At 46.5% G+C, this 19,728-nt stretch overlaps 11 non-coding genes across 11 annotated transcripts; all 11 read right to left on the bottom strand.

Annotated features, from left to right (window-relative positions):
- Positions 1-467: 467 nt before the first annotated feature.
- On the bottom strand, positions 468-541 carry TRNAI-AAU (transfer RNA isoleucine (anticodon AAU)). The gene has a single exon. It is a non-coding gene; the product is annotated as a tRNA-Ile (tRNA).
- A 99-nt stretch (positions 542-640) lies between these two features.
- Positions 641-712, bottom strand: TRNAD-GUC (transfer RNA aspartic acid (anticodon GUC)). Its single transcript has one exon. It is a non-coding gene; the product is annotated as a tRNA-Asp (tRNA).
- An 836-nt stretch (positions 713-1,548) lies between these two features.
- On the bottom strand, positions 1,549-1,622 carry TRNAI-AAU (transfer RNA isoleucine (anticodon AAU)). Its single transcript has one exon. It is a non-coding gene; the product is annotated as a tRNA-Ile (tRNA).
- Positions 1,623-1,721: 99 nt separating this feature from the next.
- Positions 1,722-1,793, bottom strand: TRNAD-GUC (transfer RNA aspartic acid (anticodon GUC)). Its single transcript has one exon. It is a non-coding gene; the product is annotated as a tRNA-Asp (tRNA).
- Positions 1,794-2,629: 836 nt separating this feature from the next.
- TRNAI-AAU (transfer RNA isoleucine (anticodon AAU)) lies at positions 2,630-2,703 on the bottom strand. Its single transcript has one exon. It is a non-coding gene; the product is annotated as a tRNA-Ile (tRNA).
- A 99-nt stretch (positions 2,704-2,802) lies between these two features.
- On the bottom strand, positions 2,803-2,874 carry TRNAD-GUC (transfer RNA aspartic acid (anticodon GUC)). Its single transcript has one exon. It is a non-coding gene; the product is annotated as a tRNA-Asp (tRNA).
- An 836-nt stretch (positions 2,875-3,710) lies between these two features.
- Positions 3,711-3,784, bottom strand: TRNAI-AAU (transfer RNA isoleucine (anticodon AAU)). The gene has a single exon. It is a non-coding gene; the product is annotated as a tRNA-Ile (tRNA).
- A 99-nt stretch (positions 3,785-3,883) lies between these two features.
- TRNAD-GUC (transfer RNA aspartic acid (anticodon GUC)) lies at positions 3,884-3,955 on the bottom strand. The gene has a single exon. It is a non-coding gene; the product is annotated as a tRNA-Asp (tRNA).
- An 836-nt stretch (positions 3,956-4,791) lies between these two features.
- TRNAF-AAA (transfer RNA phenylalanine (anticodon AAA)) lies at positions 4,792-4,865 on the bottom strand. The gene has a single exon. It is a non-coding gene; the product is annotated as a tRNA-Phe (tRNA).
- Positions 4,866-5,872: 1,007 nt separating this feature from the next.
- Positions 5,873-5,946, bottom strand: TRNAI-AAU (transfer RNA isoleucine (anticodon AAU)). The gene has a single exon. It is a non-coding gene; the product is annotated as a tRNA-Ile (tRNA).
- Positions 5,947-6,045: 99 nt separating this feature from the next.
- On the bottom strand, positions 6,046-6,117 carry TRNAD-GUC (transfer RNA aspartic acid (anticodon GUC)). The gene has a single exon. It is a non-coding gene; the product is annotated as a tRNA-Asp (tRNA).
- Positions 6,118-19,728: the final 13,611 nt, after the last annotated feature.

Raw genomic sequence — 19,728 nt, 5'->3', positions numbered from 1 at the left:
TGTGGAACTGTTTTGGGCATGAAATCCTGCGTTCGCCTGGGCAAAACTATGACTTCCATAGAATTTCTGAACCCCTGGTCCGATCTGGGTGATTTTTGGATATGTTGTCCACCCAGATCAGGGCTGTCAGGGGATGTAAGATTTACGGGGATGTGTTATGTTTCTGGGTACTTATGGGACTTTATAAAAAGGGGTGTTTCTTCTGCCCGTGGAAATTAAGTTAATGCATTAACTCCCTGAATTATATCACGGGCAGAGGGGAGGGATTGTTTACTGTATGTGGGAGTATCTTACTGTTAATTACTGTTTTCATTGCCTCCGCTAAAATTGCGGTCTGAGACAGATTTTTGCCGGCTGGACGCTTAAACGATCACTGGAGAGAAAAGCAATGTTAATTACTGTTTTCATTGCCTCCGCTAAAATTGCATTCTGAGACAGCTTAAACAATCGCTGGAGAGAAAAGCAACTGGCCCGTGTGGGGATCGAACCCACGGCCTTGGCGTTATTAGCACCACGCTCTAACCAACTGAGCTAACCGGCCACGGCAGGGGGGAGCTGGCGTTCATGCTGATCCACACAAGCGAATGCTCCCGCGTCTTGTGCATATTAGAGGAGGCGGCCAAAGGAAATAAAAATAGCACTCCCCGTCGGGGAATCGAACCCCAGTCTCCCGCGTGACAGGCGGGGATACTCACCACTATACTAACGAGGATGAGCTGTGCAGTGACGGCGTGCGGCTCGCAGTCACGAGGATATTTGCGATATGTGACGAAAGCCACTGGGCTTTGGAGAAGACTACTTGCCAGCCTTTTACCCTGTGACTATGGCCCCTTTAATTTATTGCGGCAGAGAGACCCTAATTGTGCCTATTGGGACTTTAAACGTTGGTTCTTCGAACTCCCGAACAGTCAAAGTGGCCGCCATTCGACATTCGAACGCGTGGTGGCAGCCATCTTGTTCGCATGGGCTAAAACCGCGAATAGGCTTCAGGGGGACCTAGCCGCGAACGTCCTGGAACTATTTTCGACATGAAAACCTTGCGGTTCCCGGCCGGTCCCCCAGCGGCACTTAGCTGCGATTCTGTGGAACTGTTTTGGGCATGAAATCCTGCGTTCGCCTGGGCAAAACTATGACTTCCATAGAATTTCTGAACCCCTGGTCCGATCTGGGTGATTTTTGGATATGTTGTCCACCCAGATCAGGGCTGTCAGGGGATGTAAGATTTACGGGGATGTGTTATGTTTCTGGGTACTTATGGGACTTTATAAAAAGGGGTGTTTCTTCTGCCCGTGGAAATTAAGTTAATGCATTAACTCCCTGAATTATATCACGGGCAGAGGGGAGGGATTGTTTACTGTATGTGGGAGTATCTTACTGTTAATTACTGTTTTCATTGCCTCCGCTAAAATTGCGGTCTGAGACAGATTTTTGCCGGCTGGACGCTTAAACGATCACTGGAGAGAAAAGCAATGTTAATTACTGTTTTCATTGCCTCCGCTAAAATTGCATTCTGAGACAGCTTAAACAATCGCTGGAGAGAAAAGCAACTGGCCCGTGTGGGGATCGAACCCACGGCCTTGGCGTTATTAGCACCACGCTCTAACCAACTGAGCTAACCGGCCACGGCAGGGGGGAGCTGGCGTTCATGCTGATCCACACAAGCGAATGCTCCCGCGTCTTGTGCATATTAGAGGAGGCGGCCAAAGGAAATAAAAATAGCACTCCCCGTCGGGGAATCGAACCCCGGTCTCCCGCGTGACAGGCGGGGATACTCACCACTATACTAACGAGGATGAGCTGTGCAGTGACGGCGTGCGGCTCGCAGTCACGAGGATATTTGCGATATGTGACGAAAGCCACTGGGCTTTGGAGAAGACTACTTGCCAGCCTTTTACCCTGTGACTATGGCCCCTTTAATTTATTGCGGCAGAGAGACCCTAATTGTGCCTATTGGGACTTTAAACGTTGGTTCTTCGAACTCCCGAACAGTCAAAGTGGCCGCCATTCGACATTCGAACGCGTGGTGGCAGCCATCTTGTTCGCATGGGCTAAAACCGCGAATAGGCTTCAGGGGGACCTAGCCGCGAACGTCCTGGAACTATTTTCGACATGAAAACCTCGCGGTTCCCGGCCGGTCCCCCAGCGGCACTTAGCTGCGATTCTGTGGAACTGTTTTGGGCATGAAATCCTGCGTTCGCCTGGGCAAAACTATGACTTCCATAGAATTTCTGAACCCCTGGTCCGATCTGGGTGATTTTTGGATATGTTGTCCACCCAGATCAGGGCTGTCAGGGGATGTAAGATTTACGGGGATGTGTTATGTTTCTGGGTACTTATGGGACTTTATAAAAAGGGGTGTTTCTTCTGCCCGTGGAAATTAAGTTAATGCATTAACTCCCTGAATTATATCACGGGCAGAGGGGAGGGATTGTTTACTGTATGTGGGAGTATCTTACTGTTAATTACTGTTTTCATTGCCTCCGCTAAAATTGCGGTCTGAGACAGATTTTTGCCGGCTGGACGCTTAAACGATCACTGGAGAGAAAAGCAATGTTAATTACTGTTTTCATTGCCTCCGCTAAAATTGCATTCTGAGACAGCTTAAACAATCGCTGGAGAGAAAAGCAACTGGCCCGTGTGGGGATCGAACCCACGGCCTTGGCGTTATTAGCACCACGCTCTAACCAACTGAGCTAACCGGCCACGGCAGGGGGGAGCTGGCGTTCATGCTGATCCACACAAGCGAATGCTCCCGCGTCTTGTGCATATTAGAGGAGGCGGCCAAAGGAAATAAAAATAGCACTCCCCGTCGGGGAATCGAACCCCGGTCTCCCGCGTGACAGGCGGGGATACTCACCACTATACTAACGAGGATGAGCTGTGCAGTGACGGCGTGCGGCTCGCAGTCACGAGGATATTTGCGATATGTGACGAAAGCCACTGGGCTTTGGAGAAGACTACTTGCCAGCCTTTTACCCTGTGACTATGGCCCCTTTAATTTATTGCGGCAGAGAGACCCTAATTGTGCCTATTGGGACTTTAAACGTTGGTTCTTCGAACTCCCGAACAGTCAAAGTGGCCGCCATTCGACATTCGAACGCGTGGTGGCAGCCATCTTGTTCGCATGGGCTAAAACCGCGAATAGGCTTCAGGGGGACCTAGCCGCGAACGTCCTGGAACTATTTTCGACATGAAAACCTCGCGGTTCCCGGCCGGTCCCCCAGCGGCACTTAGCTGCGATTCTGTGGAACTGTTTTGGGCATGAAATCCTGCGTTCGCCTGGGCAAAACTATGACTTCCATAGAATTTCTGAACCCCTGGTCCGATCTGGGTGATTTTTGGATATGTTGTCCACCCAGATCAGGGCTGTCAGGGGATGTAAGATTTACGGGGATGTGTTATGTTTCTGGGTACTTATGGGACTTTATAAAAAGGGGTGTTTCTTCTGCCCGTGGAAATTAAGTTAATGCATTAACTCCCTGAATTATATCACGGGCAGAGGGGAGGGATTGTTTACTGTATGTGGGAGTATCTTACTGTTAATTACTGTTTTCATTGCCTCCGCTAAAATTGCGGTCTGAGACAGATTTTTGCCGGCTGGACGCTTAAACGATCACTGGAGAGAAAAGCAATGTTAATTACTGTTTTCATTGCCTCCGCTAAAATTGCATTCTGAGACAGCTTAAACAATCGCTGGAGAGAAAAGCAACTGGCCCGTGTGGGGATCGAACCCACGGCCTTGGCGTTATTAGCACCACGCTCTAACCAACTGAGCTAACCGGCCACGGCAGGGGGGAGCTGGCGTTCATGCTGATCCACACAAGCGAATGCTCCCGCGTCTTGTGCATATTAGAGGAGGCGGCCAAAGGAAATAAAAATAGCACTCCCCGTCGGGGAATCGAACCCCGGTCTCCCGCGTGACAGGCGGGGATACTCACCACTATACTAACGAGGATGAGCTGTGCAGTGACGGCGTGCGGCTCGCAGTCACGGGGATATTTGCGATATGTGACGAAAGCCACTGGGCTTTGGAGAAGACTACTTGCCAGCCTTTTACCCTGTGACTATGGCCCCTTTAATTTATTGCGGCAGAGAGACCCTAATTGTGCCTATTGGGACTTTAAACGTTGGTTCTTCGAACTCCCGAACAGTCAAAGTGGCCGCCATTCGACATTCGAACGCGTGGTGGCAGCCATCTTGTTCGCATGGGCTAAAACCGCGAATAGGCTTCAGGGGGACCTAGCCGCGAACGTCCTGGAACTATTTTCGACATGAAAACCTTGCGGTTCCCGGCCGGTCCCCCAGCGGCACTTAGCTGCGATTCTGTGGAACTGTTTTGGGCATGAAATCCTGCGTTCGCCTGGGCAAAACTATGACTTCCATAGAATTTCTGAACCCCTGGTCCGATCTGGGTGATTTTTGGATATGTTGTCCACCCAGATCAGGGCTGTCAGGGGATGTAAGATTTACGGGGATGTGTTATGTTTCTGGGTACTTATGGGACTTTATAAAAAGGGGTGTTTCTTCTGCCCGTGGAAATTAAGTTAATGCATTAACTCCCTGAATTATATCACGGGCAGAGGGGAGGGATTGTTTACTGTATGTGGGAGTATCTTACTGTTAATTACTGTTTTCATTGCCTCCGCTAAAATTGCGGTCTGAGACAGATTTTTGCCGGCTGGACGCTTAAACGATCACTGGAGAGAAAAGCAATGTTAATTACTGTTTTCATTGCCTCCGCTAAAATTGCATTCTGAGACAGCTTAAACAATCGCTGGAGAGAAAAGCAACTGGCCCGTGTGGGGATCGAACCCACGGCCTTGGCGTTTTTAGCACCACGCTCTAACCAACTGAGCTAACCGGCCACGGGAGGGGGGAGCTGGCGTTCATGCTGATCCACACAAGCGAATGCTCCCGCGTCTTGTGCATATTAGAGGAGGCGGCCAAAGGAAATAAAAATAGCACTCCCCGTCGGGGAATCGAACCCCGGTCTCCCGCGTAACAGGCGGGGATACTCACCACTATACTAACGAGGATGAGCTGTGCAGTGACGGCGTGCGGCTCGCAGTCACGAGGATATTTGCGATATGTGACGAAAGCCACTGGGCTTTGGAGAAGACTACTTGCCAGCCTTTTACCCTGTGACTATGGCCCCTTTAATTTATTGCGGCAGAGAGACCCTAATTGTGCCTATTGGGACTTTAAACGTTGGTTCTTCGAACTCCCGAACAGTCAAAGTGGCCGCCATTCGACATTCGAACGCGTGGTGGCAGCCATCTTGTTCGCATGGGCTAAAACCGCGAATAGGCTTCAGGGGGACCTAGCCGCGAACGTCCTGGAACTATTTTCGACATGAAAACCTCGCGGTTCCCGGCCGGTCCCCCAGCGGCACTTAGCTGCGATTCTGTGGAACTGTTTTGGGCATGAAATCCTGCGTTCGCCTGGGCAAAACTATGACTTCCATAGAATTTCTGAACCCCTGGTCCGATCTGGGTGATTTTTGGATATGTTGTCCACCCAGATCAGGGCTGTCAGGGGATGTAAGATTTACGGGGATGTGTTATGTTTCTGGGTACTTATGGGACTTTATAAAAAGGGGTGTTTCTTCTGCCCGTGGAAATTAAGTTAATGCATTAACTCCCTGAATTATATCACGGGCAGAGGGGAGGGATTGTTTACTGTATGTGGGAGTATCTTACTGTTAATTACTGTTTTCATTGCCTCCGCTAAAATTGCGGTCTGAGACAGATTTTTGCCGGCTGGACGCTTAAACGATCACTGGAGAGAAAAGCAATGTTAATTACTGTTTTCATTGCCTCCGCTAAAATTGCATTCTGAGACAGCTTAAACAATCGCTGGAGAGAAAAGCAACTGGCCCGTGTGGGGATCGAACCCACGGCCTTGGCGTTATTAGCACCACGCTCTAACCAACTGAGCTAACCGGCCACGGCAGGGGGGAGCTGGCGTTCATGCTGATCCACACAAGCGAATGCTCCCGCGTCTTGTGCATATTAGAGGAGGCGGCCAAAGGAAATAAAAATAGCACTCCCCGTCGGGGAATCGAACCCCGGTCTCCCGCGTGACAGGCGGGGATACTCACCACTATACTAACGAGGATGAGCTGTGCAGTGACGGCGTGCGGCTCGCAGTCACGAGGATATTTGCGATATGTGACGAAAGCCACTGGGCTTTGGAGAAGACTACTTGCCAGCCTTTTACCCTGTGACTATGGCCCCTTTAATTTATTGCGGCAGAGAGACCCTAATTGTGCCTATTGGGACTTTAAACGTTGGTTCTTCGAACTCCCGAACAGTCAAAGTGGCCGCCATTCGACATTCGAACGCGTGGTGGCAGCCATCTTGTTCGCATGGGCTAAAACCGCGAATAGGCTTCAGGGGTGATACCGGAGAAACTGACGGAAGCCAAGCACAGAGAGATGGACACAGGTTTCTTCAGGAAGGAAGAGATTCTTTATTGGATCACCGATCGGGACTCAGAGGGACTAGCGTCACCAAAATACAGCAAAGTCTGAGTACTGAATACATAGAGTACATTCCTTATATAGCACTGTAGCTCCTCCCACAATTAACTACACCCACACATACCCTTAACCTATTTAATGAATAGAGTCTAAACTCATCCATCCGGTCTAACCACGTGGCTCATCTGATACAAAGGAGAGGGACGCGTAATTCCAGTTCTTACATTCCTGCACCTGGTCAGTACAGTGATGACAGTATCTTAGCTACGTGTTATTAACTAACTGATACTACAAACACATATACATACATATGCCTTGTGGCAATCTTAGCCTGCTAAACTTGTATTTTACTGGAATTACATCACATTCCCCCCTTTGATGCCTCTGATATTTCACAATTACTTGAGGCATCACTTAACCTTGGTTTGCATATACCTCAGGTTACCATGAACCAGACCAGACTTATCTTATGATGTGAATCTTCAACATTCATCTTCTTGCATTGGTTCTCCCTGATCTAGAGCCTTATACTTATATATCGCCATTATCTGTGCAGCAGCCTTCCTCTCTGCTATACTTCCTATCAGGCTTTGCACAGACCTAACTACTAAGGGTATAAGACACGGTAGGAGTAGACACAACAGTAAAATCAGTAGGACTCCACCTACCACTGCCTTAAGCCCTCCAAACCACTCATACCAGCTACCAAACCAACTACTTGGATTGTACCCTTTCCATACCTGAGTAGGCACATGCGCTAGTTTAACCATATGGCTAGTAAGCTCAGCTATTGCTTGCCCTTCGTCATCTATTTGAAGACAGCAATTACTTAGGTTAAACTTCCCACATACACCTCCCTCTACTGCCAAAAGGTAATCCAAGGCTAATCTATTTTGGTAGACTGCTGTCCTCATCCTGGTGTTATGCTTCGCTAGAAGATTGAGCGCTTGTGATGTCTCATTTGTGATAATCTCAACCACCGCCTGTAATCTTATAATACGGTTGAGCATATAAATAGGGGTTCTATAACCAAAGGTACCATCCTCAGCCCACGTGGCTGGCCCATAGTAATCTATAATACGCTGGGGAGGCCATTCATCATCTTCCCAGGCGCCTATCTCTATGGGTCCCCTTTTCTTCCTATGATTCACATCATACACTTTAACACCTAAAGTCTCACCTGTTTCAATCGGTAACAAGAAGAAGGATGGTTTGAGCATACCCAACACACATGCCCCTTCCCAGTCCTGTGGCAGCTCCGAATAGGCTTTCTTACCACAGATCCAGTACAAATTTGCTGGGGCTCTCCAAGTAGATGTGATGGATAGATCAAACCACACATCCTTTAAATTGGCATATCTAGCAAACGGGTTAGATGGTTCTGAGACATTTGAAGCCGACCACCAAGTTGTATTCTTTGTATCATCATCATAAGCTTTTTGCCCTAGACAAGTTAATTCTCCTACAGAAGTATTATACATTATTCCTTTCCTTGCTATGCAAACATAACCTATGATGGAGGTCTTTAATCTCCACTCAGATTTACCTCTAACACTCATATGATAATCGGCTTGTGTAGATATTAATTGGTCAACTGCCTCAGAACCGGACATTACCTCCTTTGCTTCCCAAGGCCATTGGTCTCCCATGTTAGTACCTCCACACACATAGCAGTTGGTAACATTAAGACTACCGGCAATACTTTCAGCTAAATCGATGAACAGGTTTTTAGCATTATGGGGGATCTTATTATCTATACTCATCTCTTCGTAAAAGGAATGGTATACTTGATGAGTCTGGGAGGATACCGTATCAGTCTCTATTCCTATAAACAATAATGTCCCAGGATCTAAACCCGTCCCGTATATTTGAAACCCAAATAAATTTCCATACTTATCTAAGAACTTGTCGGGGTTATTAATGAGTATATGGACTGGGTTGCATTCCATAGACTTACAATAAGGGCTAGTCGGCAACTTAGTCACTATCATGTCTTTGTCTACTGTCTGTCCCCAAGTTGCCCACCCCACACAAGACCAATATGGGCAAAAGTTATAATCTCTATTTGGGCATCTAGGACTTACATATTTATTTTTGCTACTGGGACAAATATATTTATCGTTAGACCCATACGTCCTCTCCCATCTAAGATCCCCACATACATTCCACGGCTTTCTACCACTCGATATCGCTTTACACGCATCAAATAGCAGAACACCCGAAGAATGTACGGATTCTAACACCGTTTTATTAATTAGGGTCCCCTGAGGATCTCCATTCCTGAGAGTCAACCAGATTGTACGAGGCTGATACTCCGGACTGAAGCACTTAGGTTCTCCTACTCTTAAATGGCACACACTATAATCTATATTTAAGTATCTACATCTCGATACATCTCCTTTACATTCGTATTGTGAATGCCAAATTAGGGTTTGGGAAATATGGTTACCTGTTCTCGTAGTCTTAATGCATACCTCACAGCTAGGAGTGTCGGTACCTCTACCTTCCTGAATATAAAAACACATATAAATAAACACTATCAAAAGCACATCTTTCGCCGTCATCCTCAGTCTTCGTCCGTGCGATGGCGCCTCAGCTTCCAGGATGTGAGGGGCTGCAGGGAATGGAGTTCTGCTCATCTTCACAGGTGTCCCTTCGAGACTTTCCTGGCTTATACACTATGTGATGGTAAGCGGACAGGCTTTATTATGGCCTTCTCACTCACACCTGTAACAATAAAATTTGTAATCCACAATAATTCCTCGTTACTCCGACTGAGTAGTGCGTTTTAACCGGATCTTGCAGGGATTCTCTGGATCTGCTGTAACTTGCCAAGAATCGACTGCTGCTGGTTTAACCCTGGAGTGATGTATCCACGGAGTCACTTCTGCTACTTTTATCGCTGTAGGGGTAGACAAAAGAACAACATAAGGACCTCTCCACTTGGGCCCTAACGGTACATTATTCCACTCTTTAATCCACACTTGATCTCCTGGATGATAACTATGAACAGGGGGATAAATATTCACCGGTAATCTATCTTGTACCCATTTCTGTACCTCCTCCATAGTCTTACCCAACTCTACAACCTGCTGCCGAGTAATTCCTTCTCCCAACTGACTCAAGTCCCCCCTTAAGTTACCAAGTACGGGAGGTGGTCGCCCATACATGATTTCAAAAGGAGAGAGGCCCATCCTTCTGGTAGGGGTACTGCGGATTCGCAATAAGGCTATAGGTAAGAGAACGTTCCACTTAAGTTGGGTTTCCTGACACATTTTAGCCAACTGGTTCTTTATAGTTCTATTCATTCTCTCTACCTTACCAGAACTCTGGGGTCTATATGCAGTATGAAGCCTCCACTTTATACCAAGCATATGAGTCAGTTGTTGTAGGCACTGATGAACAAAAGCTGGACCATTGTCCGATCCTATAGAACAGGGTAGTCCATATCGGGGTATTATTTCTCGTAGCAGGAATCTCACAACTTCTCCTGCTTTCTCTGTACGAGTAGGACATGCTTCTACCCAGCCTGAATAGGTGCACACAATTACCAGCAGGTAACGATGTCCACCCGACTTAGGCATCACTGTAAAGTCTATTTGTAGATCGGACATGGGGAGTCCCCCCATAAACTGAACTCCTGGTGGCTTTACTGGTCCTTGTCTTGCATTATTCTTAGCACACGTTACACATCTGCGTACAATGGCCTGAGTCAAGTTGGACAATCTTGGTATGTAGAAATGTTTTCTAAGAGATTCTTCAGTACTGTCTCTCCCAGAATGTGTCCCGTTGTGATAGTTTTGGACAATTTCTACTGCTAGTGATGCTGGTATAACTATTCTTCCATCTTCTAGCTGATACCACTTGTTCTCCAGATACTTTCCCGGTTCAGTCTTTAACCACTCCTCTTCTTGAGCTGTATAAACTGGAGTCCATTGGGACAGTGGAGTTGGTATAAGAGCAGCTATATGCCCTACATACTCCTGTCTTCCTGATTCAGCAGCACGCTTAGCTGCACTATCTGCCATCCGATTTCCTTTGGTTACATCACCATCTCCTCTCAGATGCGCTCGACAATGTATGATACCGACTTCTTTCGGCTCCCACACTGCTTCCAATAGTTGTAGGATTTCGGCTGCGTACTTGATTTCTTTGCCTTCTGAATTCAGTAGTCCTCTTTCTTTATACAAAGCTCCGTGGGCATGAGTGGTTAAAAACGCATACTTAGAGTCCGTATAGATATTTACTCTTAAACCTTCAGCCAATTGTAACGCTCGTGTTAGTGCTATTAATTCTGCCTTTTGTGCTGATGTTCCTTTCGCCAGTGGCCGAGCTTCTATCACCTTGTCTATTGTTGTCACTGCATATCCTGCATAGCGGATCCCTTCTTTCACATAACTACTGCCGTCGGTGTAATATTGAACATCGGGGTTCTGGATGGGAAAATCACGAAGATCTGGTCTACTTGAGAATACTTCATCCATTACTTCCAAACAATCATGTTGACTTTCAGTAGGTTGTGGCAAAAGGGTAGCTGGATTTAAGGTGTTTACAGTCTCTAAATGCACTCTTGGGTTTTCACACAACATTGCTTGATACTTGGTCATACGGCTGTTACTAAACCAATGATTTCCTTTGTAATCCAACAACGTCTGTACTGCATGTGGGACTCGTACATAAAGTTCTTGACCCAGAGTGAGTTTATCGGCTTCAGCTACTAGCAGGGCGGCTGCAGCTACGGCTCTTAGACAAGGTGGAAGTCCGCTGGCCACTGCATCCAGTTGCTTAGACATGTAGGCAACAGGTCTTTGCCATGATCCCAAGTACTGTGTCAATACTCCCACAGCCATTCTTCTTTGCTCGTGTACATACAGGTAGAATGGTCGTGTGTGATCAGGTAGACCTAATGCTGGGGCACTCATCAAAGCCTTCTTCACATCTTCAAATGCCGTTTGCTGTTCTTGGGTCCATAAGAAGGGGTCGTGCTCTGTACCTTTGATAGCTGCGTACAGAGGTTTTGCTAGTATCGCATAACTGGGAATCCATATCCTACAGAAGCCTGCTGCCCCCAAGAATTCTCGCACTTGTCTTCTATTCTTGGGTATTGGTATTTGGCAGACAGCTTCTTTTCTCTCTGGCCCCATAATTCTTTGACCTTCAGAGATATGGAATCCTAGATACTTGACAGTTGGCAAACACAACTGAGCCTTCTTTCTAGACACCTTGTATCCTGCCTTCCAGAGAATGTGTAGTAGATCGTGCGTTGCTTGCTGACAGATTTCTTTTGTAACTGCTGCTATCAACAAGTCATCTACATACTGTAACAATACACACTCTCCTGGGATGGACTCGAAATCCAATAGATCTTGACTTAGGGCTGAACCAAATAGGGTAGGTGAATTTTTAAACCCTTGGGGCAGTCTTGTCCAAGTCATTTGGCGTTTTGAGCCCGTTACAGCGTTCTCCCACTGGAAAGCGAAAATACATTGACTTTCTGCGGCAATTCGGAGGCAAAAGAAGGCATCTTTGAGATCTAAGACTGTGAAGTAAGTAGCCCCGCCCGGAATTAAAGCAAGCAGGTTATATGGATTGGGTACAACTGGATGTATACTAACAACCGCATCATTGACTGCTCTTAAGTCCTGCACAGGTCGATACTCATCTGTACCGGGCTTTTGAACAGGCAGCAATGGGGTGTTCCAGGGGGAAGTACAGAATTTTAGGATACCATACCGTATGAACTTATCCAGATAGGATTGGATGTTCTTCTTAGCCTTCTGCGGAATGTGATATTGTCTTAGGCTCACTGGATAAACCCCATGTTTCAGTTCAATTTTTATTGGTGGAATATTGCGGGCCAGTCCTGGTGGGTTGTTCTCTGCCCAAACTCCTGGTATGTTAAACAATGTCTCATCACTCCTAGGGTTTTGGCTAGTCAACACTGTATAAAGTCGCCACTCTTCTTCCTTTGGTACGGATAAAGTCATAATACCTGAAGGTCCATTAAACTTTAAAGATGTTGTTCCATCTGGTAGGAACGTAATCTGCGCTTGTAATTTGGATAGCATATCACGTCCCAGCAATTGGACTGGACATTCAGGCATATAAAGGAATTGGTGTTTTACTACGTGGCCTCCCAATGTACAGAGTCGACTTTTAAGAACCGGTCTTTCAGCACTTCTTCCAGTTGCTCCTATCACAGTAATAGTCCTTCCAGATGGAGGAGCAACCAGATTAGTCACCACTGAATGTTCAGCACCAGTGTCGATCATGAACGCACTCCTTTTCCCCCCTATTGATACATCGACCATAGGCTCCGCTCGACCAAGGGGGATGGAGCCCGGTCGGTATCAATAGTCCTCCATGACCGTGTCAGCCAATCCTACGAAGTCCCTACCTTCTCTATCGCGGGACCTTTGCGCTGCTGGAATATACCTATCTTCCCTCACACTTCCTCTGTTCCCATTACTCCCTCTATAACCATTACTCCCTCCGGGACCTCCTCTACCTCTCGCTCTGCCTCTAAAGTTTCCGTAGCCTGCCCTGGGTTGGTCTCTCTCGTACTGCTCTCTTTGCGGACATTCGTTCCTCCAATGCCCTTCTTCCTTGCAATACGCACACTGATCCCTACTCAAAGGCTCCCTACTCCATCTATTATTGCCTCTATCTGGGCCCCGTTTATCTACGCCTGCGATCGCTACCGCTAGCATATCAGCCTTTTTACGCATCTTGCGCTCCTCCTCTTTCTTGCTTTCTGTTTCCCTATTCATATAGACCTTATTAGCTACCTCCATTAGTTGGGAGATTGACATACCTGCAAACCCTTCTAACTTTTGTAGCTTGCGCTTAATATCTCCGTAAGCTTGGCTGACAAAGGCGGAGTTAACCATTCGGGAATTGTCTGCGTCTTCCGGATTAAAGGGGGTGTACAAGCGGTACGCCTCCAATAATCGGTCATAAAAGACACTGGGCGCTTCATCGCTTTTCTGGATCACCTCAACTGTCTTCGACATGTTAATGGCTTTCTTTCCTCCGGCTTTCATGCCAGCAATTATAGCGTCTCTATAGGCTCTGAGTTGAACCATATCAGCACCATTTACGTTCCAATCGGGATCAGTGTTGGGATAATGTGTTGCGGCCCATGCTGCTGGATTAGCTTGATTCAAAGCACGGGCTCTATCTTCTAATGCTTTAATGGCTGCTTGATTTATTCTTGTCCTTTCCTCATTGTTAAATAAAGTCATTAGTAACTGCTGGCAATCAGCCCATGTCGGATTATGCGTCTGTACTATTGAGGTGAACAGATCAGTCATGGCTTGTGGTTTCTCAGTATACGAGGAATTGTGGGTCTTCCAGTTTAAAAGATCGGTTGTAGTGAAGGGAACATATACGAAGACAGGGTCAGCTTGTGCCATTTGACCTGCGGCATTAATATAGGCTGACCCGGGATTCAGACGAAGAGGCATCTGATAGTGTCTCAATTGTTGGGCACCGGTCAACTGTCGGGTCTGTATGGGGCTACGTGGAGGGGCGTCAGTCATGGGTTCCGGTCGGGGAGAGATAGGGTATGGGGATGTGGGAGGTTGGTTTTGGGAAAAGGTGGTAAATAGAACACTTCGGGCCGAGCTAGATGAAGCTTGACCGGAAGTCTGAAGTGGCGCCAAATCAGGATATTCGTTTCTAATGGGGGTGGGTTCTGGTTCCGGAAGGGGAGATTTAGTACGAGGGGGGGTGGATCCTGTACTGGAGGAGGAAGCGGAAGTGGATGAGGGTAGTGAGGGAAGGGTTACAGGACTTCCTGTATTTGCGTCACTTCCTCTTACCGGAAAGTAAGGGGGCGGCAAAGGGATCTCGGACTCAGGGGGCGTGTCCAAAATGGGCCTAACACCAGCCCTAGTGGACGAACAAGTCCTAGCTACCATGAGGCGACACTGTTCCTCGTGGCATGTCCGGAGCCATTTTGGCGAGTCATTTACGGCCTGTCTCCAACAATCAATATAAGGAAACTGGCCGTAAAGTTCAGGCCTACCTGATACAGCCACGTGTAAGCGCTGTACCAGAGTTGGATCCAAACTGCCACGTGGCGGCCATGCCGCAACCAAAGTAGGCCACTCCCTAGTGCACAAAGTGACCAAACGTACAGGAGACATCTTTACCCCAAAATCACAAACTTTGAATCCCTTTTTAAAATTCTTAACCATACATCCTAAGGGATCCGGAATCGTTGACTGCGACGCACCCATATTTAACAGTGGAACGTCGTCGACAACGATTACTATACACGCGTACTATTCAACAGTCACACCCGTTTCCTCTGGCAACAGCACCACGTGGTACGGTTACCAAGTGAAACGTACACAATAACAATAAACACTCAGGGAATTCCCGTACACACACAGCTGCTACACCAGTCACTATATAATCAATATTATGCCCTTTGGCGTAACTACACAGTCACCCACGCTATAATTCTCTATATACGAATTACCCGTCTATAACACACCCAGTAACATCGTCTTTTACAAATAGCGGTTACAGTACGGTTAGCATAGGTCAAAGCACAAGTTAAGGTCACAATACAATTATTAGTGGTTATGGTGTTAAACATGCAATGGACGACAATGATTAGTACTTATTATACAATGTCAGTAAATATACAGGGTTATGGTACCGTGCACTATAATACAGCAACACACTATCAACACTCTCGCTAGACGGCTGAGCTCGCGCTATCTAACAAGATATACACTTTACTAAAACAATCGTTTAACACATTTACAATTCCCAACTAAACTATTGGCCAGTACCTTGAATGGACTACCTAAAACTATATACACCCGTTTTGGTTAGCCACACTGCCCAATCACCACATATATAGCGAGCTAGAGAACCGAATTTACACAGGCGCCTCTTAGTCGCACTATACAACGAGCTAGAGAACCGAATTTACACAGGCGCCTCTTAGTCGTACTATCAAAAGTCTAGTGGGTTCCAAATTTACACGCCTTCCCACTTAGCCCAGATAGGATGAGAACTAGCGAACCGAATTTACACAGGCGCCGCTTAGTCTCCCGGTCCCTCCGACCTAGCGAACGTAATATACACCCTAGAACGCTAGTCTAGACAAGACACCGGTGTCCGGCTAGGGCTATCTTACACCTGGACCCCGCCTGACTAACCAAATCAAACGGTCTGACTAAAGAGCGTTCGATCGAGCGGTGCGCCTTCGCTCCTTCCCTCCGACAGAGGGGGCAGATACAGATTCAAAAACCCCTTTGGGCCTACCGCACAATCGGTATACCCCTAGCGGGTCCTGCCGTCTAAAACAGCAGTTGTCTTACCTCCTCGTTCCTGAACCTGAGTTCACACTCATCGACGGGGACACCCCAGCACTTCTCACGTAGAGGCCGATGATCTCCTGGACAACAGACCAGTGGCGCCGAGACGAAGGGAGGTCCACGCAGAAGTTCAGGGGTGCAGCCGTAGAGAACGTGGGCAAAGATAGACCGTCTCACGCCTCTGCCTCTCAGCTACCGTTGAACGATGAGCTTCCCGGCCAATGCACCAAATGATACCGGAGAAACTGACGGAAGCCAAGCACAGAGAGATGGACACAGGTTTCTTCAGGAAGGAAGAGATTCTTTATTGGATCACCGATCGGGACTCAGAGGGACTAGCGTCACCAAAATACAGCAAAGTCTGAGTACTGAATACATAGAGTACATTCCTTATATAGCACTGTAGCTCCTCCCACAATTAACTACACCCACACATACCCTTAACCTATTTAATGAATAGAGTCTAAACTCATCCATCCGGTCTAACCACGTGGCTCATCTGATACAAAGGAGAGGGACGCGTAATTCCAGTTCTTACATTCCTGCACCTGGTCAGTACAGTGATGACAGTATCTTAGCTACGTGTTATTAACTAACTGATACTACAAACACATATACATACATATGCCTTGTGGCAATCTTAGCCTGCTAAACTTGTATTTTACTGGAATTACATCACATTCCCCCCTTTGATGCCTCTGATATTTCACAATTACTTGAGGCATCACTTAACCTTGGTTTGCATATACCTCAGGTTACCATGAACCAGACCAGACTTATCTTATGATGTGAATCTTCAACATTCATCTTCTTGCATTGGTTCTCCCTGATCTAGAGCCTTATACTTATATATCGCCATTATCTGTGCAGCAGCCTTCCTCTCTGCTATACTTCCTATCAGGCTTTGCACAGACCTAACTACTAAGGGTATAAGACACGGTAGGAGTAGACACAACAGTAAAATCAGTAGGACTCCACCTACCACTGCCTTAAGCCCTCCAAACCACTCATACCAGCTACCAAACCAACTACTTGGATTGTACCCTTTCCATACCTGAGTAGGCACATGCGCTAGTTTAACCATATGGCTAGTAAGCTCAGCTATTGCTTGCCCTTCGTCATCTATTTGAAGACAGCAATTACTTAGGTTAAACTTCCCACATACACCTCCCTCTACTGCCAAAAGGTAATCCAAGGCTAATCTATTTTGGTAGACTGCTGTCCTCATCCTGGTGTTATGCTTCGCTAGAAGATTGAGCGCTTGTGATGTCTCATTTGTGATAATCTCAACCACCGCCTGTAATCTTATAATACGGTTGAGCATATAAATAGGGGTTCTATAACCAAAGGTACCATCCTCAGCCCACGTGGCTGGCCCATAGTAATCTATAATACGCTGGGGAGGCCATTCATCATCTTCCCAGGCGCCTATCTCTATGGGTCCCCTTTTCTTCCTATGATTCACATCATACACTTTAACACCTAAAGTCTCACCTGTTTCAATCGGTAACAAGAAGAAGGATGGTTTGAGCATACCCAACACACATGCCCCTTCCCAGTCCTGTGGCAGCTCCGAATAGGCTTTCTTACCACAGATCCAGTACAAATTTGCTGGGGCTCTCCAAGTAGATGTGATGGATAGATCAAACCACACATCCTTTAAATTGGCATATCTAGCAAACGGGTTAGATGGTTCTGAGACATTTGAAGCCGACCACCAAGTTGTATTCTTTGTATCATCATCATAAGCTTTTTGCCCTAGACAAGTTAATTCTCCTACAGAAGTATTATACATTATTCCTTTCCTTGCTATGCAAACATAACCTATGATGGAGGTCTTTAATCTCCACTCAGATTTACCTCTAACACTCATATGATAATCGGCTTGTGTAGATATTAATTGGTCAACTGCCTCAGAACCGGACATTACCTCCTTTGCTTCCCAAGGCCATTGGTCTCCCATGTTAGTACCTCCACACACATAGCAGTTGGTAACATTAAGACTACCGGCAATACTTTCAGCTAAATCGATGAACAGGTTTTTAGCATTATGGGGGATCTTATTATCTATACTCATCTCTTCGTAAAAGGAATGGTATACTTGATGAGTCTGGGAGGATACCGTATCAGTCTCTATTCCTATAAACAATAATGTCCCAGGATCTAAACCCGTCCCGTATATTTGAAACCCAAATAAATTTCCATACTTATCTAAGAACTTGTCGGGGTTATTAATGAGTATATGGACTGGGTTGCATTCCATAGACTTACAATAAGGGCTAGTCGGCAACTTAGTCACTATCATGTCTTTGTCTACTGTCTGTCCCCAAGTTGCCCACCCCACACAAGACCAATATGGGCAAAAGTTATAATCTCTATTTGGGCATCTAGGACTTACATATTTATTTTTGCTACTGGGACAAATATATTTATCGTTAGACCCATACGTCCTCTCCCATCTAAGATCCCCACATACATTCCACGGCTTTCTACCACTCGATATCGCTTTACACGCATCAAATAGCAGAACACCCGAAGAATGTACGGATTCTAACACCGTTTTATTAATTAGGGTCCCCTGAGGATCTCCATTCCTGAGAGTCAACCAGATTGTACGAGGCTGATACTCCGGACTGAAGCACTTAGGTTCTCCTACTCTTAAATGGCACACACTATAATCTATATTTAAGTATCTACATCTCGATACATCTCCTTTACATTCGTATTGTGAATGCCAAATTAGGGTTTGGGAAATATGGTTACCTGTTCTCGTAGTCTTAATGCATACCTCACAGCTAGGAGTGTCGGTACCTCTACCTTCCTGAATATAAAAACACATATAAATAAACACTATCAAAAGCACATCTTTCGCCGTCATCCTCAGTCTTCGTCCGTGCGATGGCGCCTCAGCTTCCAGGATGTGAGGGGCTGCAGGGAATGGAGTTCTGCTCATCTTCACAGGTGTCCCTTCGAGACTTTCCTGGCTTATACACTATGTGATGGTAAGCGGACAGGCTTTATTATGGCCTTCTCACTCACACCTGTAACAATAAAATTTGTAATCCACAATAATTCCTCGTTACTCCGACTGAGTAGTGCGTTTTAACCGGATCTTGCAGGGATTCTCTGGATCTGCTGTAACTTGCCAAGAATCGACTGCTGCTGGTTTAACCCTGGAGTGATGTATCCACGGAGTCACTTCTGCTACTTTTATCGCTGTAGGGGTAGACAAAAGAACAACATAAGGACCTCTCCACTTGGGCCCTAACGGTACATTATTCCACTCTTTAATCCACACTTGATCTCCTGGATGATAACTATGAACAGGGGGATAAATATTCACCGGTAATCTATCTTGTACCCATTTCTGTACCTCCTCCATAGTCTTACCCAACTCTACAACCTGCTGCCGAGTAATTCCTTCTCCCAACTGACTCAAGTCCCCCCTTAAGTTACCAAGTACGGGAGGTGGTCGCCCATACATGATTTCAAAAGGAGAGAGGCCCATCCTTCTGGTAGGGGTACTGCGGATTCGCAATAAGGCTATAGGTAAGAGAACGTTCCACTTAAGTTGGGTTTCCTGACACATTTTAGCCAACTGGTTCTTTATAGTTCTATTCATTCTCTCTACCTTACCAGAACTCTGGGGTCTATATGCAGTATGAAGCCTCCACTTTATACCAAGCATATGAGTCAGTTGTTGTAGGCACTGATGAACAAAAGCTGGACCATTGTCCGATCCTATAGAACAGGGTAGTCCATATCGGGGTATTATTTCTCGTAGCAGGAATCTCACAACTTCTCCTGCTTTCTCTGTACGAGTAGGACATGCTTCTACCCAGCCTGAATAGGTGCACACAATTACCAGCAGGTAACGATGTCCACCCGACTTAGGCATCACTGTAAAGT

This window comes from Pelobates fuscus, chromosome 5 (assembly GCF_036172605.1).
Source record: "Pelobates fuscus isolate aPelFus1 chromosome 5, aPelFus1.pri, whole genome shotgun sequence".
NCBI lineage: Eukaryota > Metazoa > Chordata > Amphibia > Anura > Pelobatidae > Pelobates > Pelobates fuscus.
The sequence above is the reverse complement of the archived record's forward strand: the minus strand, read 5'-3'. Positions and strand labels throughout refer to the sequence as shown.